Genomic DNA, 4,453 nt, shown 5'->3' with positions numbered 1-4,453 from the left:
CAATTGAAACAAGTGAAATTTATAAGTATAATAGAAAAAAAAACCGACAAATACCGTACAAAACTAACAAATACCGTAACAAAATTGGACACAAAACTCTCGATTTGAAGGTGTAGTAAGGTCCACGTTAAAAAGGCAGTGGGTAGAGATGGGATAACAGTGTTGCCGAATTTCGCCACTGCCTTCTATAGAGGATAGCTGATACAGGTACCGATGTCATATAAACGGTTAATCCTTGTTAAATAATCAATTAATTTTATTCACCAAGAAAATATATTTTTCAATGATTCACAAATGAATTTTCAAAATTGAGATTAGATCAATTATTTTTCTACATTATTAAAGAACGATGCCAACGTTGCAGTGCTATAAAAGGATAGCGCTATCTGCTTTGTCGAATGGTAGACAAGGATAGCAACACCAATGTTAATCAAGTACTGCCATTATAACGTGGACCTCACTAAGTAGTAGCTGGATCCCCACATATCAGTATGAGAATATCATTCCCATAAGTTCTAACTAAACTATTCATACCCCGGCTGTGCTGAGTGGGAACAGTCCAATGAGATCTCATGGAAATTATTTTCACCGTGCCGGTCACTTTCACTGTCACTGGTTTGTGTTTGTTTAGTGATTAAGGCTGTGCAAAGGCTAAAAATAAACTTTCTACTCGTGATATTTTTCAAAGTTTTTCGATTTGTATATCATCAAGCTATCAAAATTAAAAAATTTTCTCAGGAAATGGTGTAATAACCGAAACCGGTCTTTCTAAGTATCAATAAATCTGTGGTGTTTGACAATTTCTTAGTCTTTTTCATTCAATTGGCTTTTGAGATTTGAGCGCCTGTAGTTTGAATTTTTGGGACAGAGCATTTCAAATTCGGTAAAATATAAATCCATGAGATTTAGAGGATAGATTCTTCATGGTATTGTTGATCTAGTAAAACAAAATTTTTCTGAAAATATCGATTTTTGAAAAAGTTATTGAATTTACCAAAAATAACCGAAAATAGCTCAACTAAAATTTATTTTTGGTTATTTTTAGTAAATTGAATAACTATCTTGAAATTAAAAAAGTGTAGAAATGTATAATTGATTGTACAGTACCTGTATAACTAATCATATGGGCTTTCATATGGAGCCAATTCCAATATCCTAATACCTAAGATACAGCGTATCTAAGATCCTTCTATGATCACCTTCTTGACGACTCTAAACCTAGCTCCGCAGTGCAGGCTGGATGCTTGTCTGACTCGGACTAGGCGCTGAGACAGCAAATAATAGCAGCGTTGGTGGGAATGCGAGCGGCCGCAGTAACATCTTCCACCCAGCAATGGTCGGCGTAGTTCCGCCTAGCGGACAGACGAAAGATCAAACCAGTCGGTTATTTGATCCCTCCAGCCAGGCTCAGCCAAGCAGCCGAGACAATAGAACAATGGAGTGACGGTCTAATTCGCGTTCATCAGCAGTTTTCTTTCTCACGATTATTTTGATTTTTGTGTGTCAATAATAGCTCCAGTCACCAGTAAAAAGTTTCCAGAAACGTGGTTGTACTACTGGTAATCCCGTCCTGTCTCCAAACCTATGGATTGGGGTACAGTTAAGATTTAATTCACGAAAACGTCGACAACCCCAAAAGTAAGTCTTTAATTTGCACTAACCTTGGAACTGGCGAGGAAGTGGACTGTATCTCGTGTGTAGAAGTTACTGCTGACGATATCCTGTCTTTATGCGTAGGCCTATATGATATTGCACATATATCACGAAACGAAACGAGGTAATTGCGTTCAACTCGAACGCCACGGAACAGGAGACACGGAACGAAAAAGATGTTGACTTCTCGACAATGCTTCTTGAAGTGCTGGGTGGAAAGATAAACGGGAAGGATGAAGGAGGAGTGAGGGAGAGAGGTTATCTTGCCTCTTTGGGAGAGGAGGAAGGGGAGGAAAGCGCAAACTAATCAGCCCACAATCAAGGCTGCCGATCCTCCGTGAATCCACCATCTCCGCCCGCCTTGGAATGCCCCATTTCCAAGAACATAAACTCAAAAAAAAATAAAATTTAAAAGTAAAAGAAAAACAAAACAACATGCACTGAACGGTAGGAAAGGAAAAACGAAGGGAAAAGGAATAGGAAAGGAAAACTAGGGGTGTGGGTTAAACTAATAGGGAAGTATGGGGGCAAGTTCCTAACTGGCCTAACATACTCACCAGAGTTAGTTTTCACGTGAGCTGAGCGCACAACACCCTTAGCATCACTTATGATTTGGGTGACTCTACCTAACGGGTATGATAAGGGTGATGAATTGTCCTCTTTAATCCATACTAACTGCCCTACCTGAAGGTTTGTGTCACTCTCAAACCACTTATTCTTCTGTTGAAGAGTGTGGAGGTATTCACTCTCCCACCTCTTCCACAATCTCTGAGTGAAGCGATTAACCTTTTCCCAACGAGACAGTCTGTGCTCGTTGACATCACTCACGTCAATTTCAGGAACCGCCAACAGAGGGCGATGAACAAGGAAATGTCCGGAGTCAGCGCCTCGTAGTCATCAGGAGATGAAGAGCGCATACAACGGTCTCGATTGAGTATCGCCTCAATTTTCACCAACAGAGTGGAAAGCTCAACAATAGTTAGGACCGAATTTCCCACTTCACGAAACAAATGGAATTTCACATTTTTAATATTAGACTCACAGATTCCATTCATGAAAGGAGCATGTGGAATATTAAAACGAAATTGGATGCTTTTAGATGACATCGCATCACAGACGTTGGATTGATTTTCTGATGATCTGAGAAATTCAAAAATTTCCTTCAATTGTCGCGCAGCACCTTGGTTCGTCCCTTGATCACAGAATTTCTTTAGGCAATCCACGCCTAGAAACAAAACGATGGAGAGTGTTAATAAACTCTTCGGATGAAAGACTTGTAAGCACCTCAATGTGACAAGCTTTTGTTGCCAGACAGACAAACAGTGCAAAGTATGCCTTGTACGTACGAGCTTTGGGCCGAATACTCTCTTTGACAGTGAAAGGACCAGCTAGATCGACCGCAGCCTTCAGAAAGGGAGCACTGGGAACAACACGAGAGCTGGGAAGATCACCCATGACGGGAGCAACAGGAGTTGCATTGAATAAGCGGCAACGAGTACAATTGAAAATCACATTTCTGATAACAATGTGTGCTCCAACAATCCAAAAATCGGCGTATCCCAATCGATGTCCAACTTCCACAGCTCTTGTAAAAAACATTTCATTTTGAATATTACTGGAGCTATAAAACCGAGAGGGTCATACAGACGCGCGATAACGGACAGAACAGTGCGCTTAGAGTTTTTCTTTTGAAATTCTGGAACGGAGACTTTAATATGAAAACAATCAGTAGTTGGGTTCCACATTACGCCAAGAACTTTCACATTTGAATTAGGCTCATCACTGATATGAAGTGGTACTTGAGTGTTTTCAGAACGAATCAAATTCAAGAACTCAGGAGAATTACTGCTCCATTTATTCAACTTGATATGAGCACAGTTTAGAAGATTACAAAGTTGTGATTTTATTTCACAGATTTCTTCCAACGAATTAGCACCTGTGAGAAAATCGTCGTGATATATATCATCACGAATAGCTGCTGCTGCCAACGGAAATTTATCTCCTTCATCTTTCGCCAGTTGAATGAGAGCACGTTGAGCAAGAAAACCAGACGGTTTCAAACCATATGTGATTGTTTTGAGCTCATGAACGACAATATCATCGGAAGGATCTTTACGAAACAATATGTGAAGGGAAGAACGATCTTCTTCATCAACGAGGATAGCACGATACATTTTCGTAACATCACACGTGAATACGAATGAGTGAAGTCTGAATCTAGTTAGCACATCACATATGTCATTTAACAATTTTGGACCTGAATGAAGAACTTGATTCAACGAAATGTGACTCTTTTTTGCAGACCCACCAAATACAACACGAACCTTTGTTGTAGGTGATGACGGATTGAATACACAAAAATAAGGAATAAAATATTCACCTGGTTTTTTAGCAACTTCCATATGATCCAAAAGAAGATACTCTTCCATAAATGATACGCAATCAGATTTCAAACGAGCATCACGATAAGAAAGAAGAAGAGGGGAGTAAATGATATGAAAGAAAAGGAGAAAATGAGTAAAGAGAGGGAGAAAATAAAGTGAGAAAAGTTAAAGGAAGTTGATAGATCAGAAAATCAGAAGAAAAAGAAGCATTATAGTAGCAGAAAGGTGAAATACTAAGAAAAAAGAGTGAAATAGGAAACAGTGAGAGAGAGAAAAAGTCTAGAAAAAGTCATTATTGGAAGAGAAGAAGGAGAGGAGGAAGAAATCAGAAGGAAGAAGAGTGCAAAAAAGAAAAGTGGAGAGAGAAGAAGAAGAGACAAGAAGAAGAAGGAGAGACAAGAGGATGAGAAAAATTA

The 4,453-nt window shown here is 39.2% G+C and overlaps 1 protein-coding gene across 1 annotated transcript in view; it reads left to right on the top strand.

Annotated features, from left to right (window-relative positions):
- LOC111046565 (endoplasmic reticulum resident protein 44) overlaps positions 1-4,453 on the top strand; it is a 63,216-nt gene that overhangs the window by 47,597 nt on the left and 11,166 nt on the right. The gene's annotated exons all lie outside the window — the stretch shown is intronic.

Source organism: Nilaparvata lugens, chromosome 10 (assembly GCF_014356525.2).
Source record: "Nilaparvata lugens isolate BPH chromosome 10, ASM1435652v1, whole genome shotgun sequence".
NCBI classification, from domain to species: domain Eukaryota; kingdom Metazoa; phylum Arthropoda; class Insecta; order Hemiptera; family Delphacidae; genus Nilaparvata; species Nilaparvata lugens.
The sequence above is the reverse complement of the archived record's forward strand: the minus strand, read 5'-3'. Positions and strand labels throughout refer to the sequence as shown.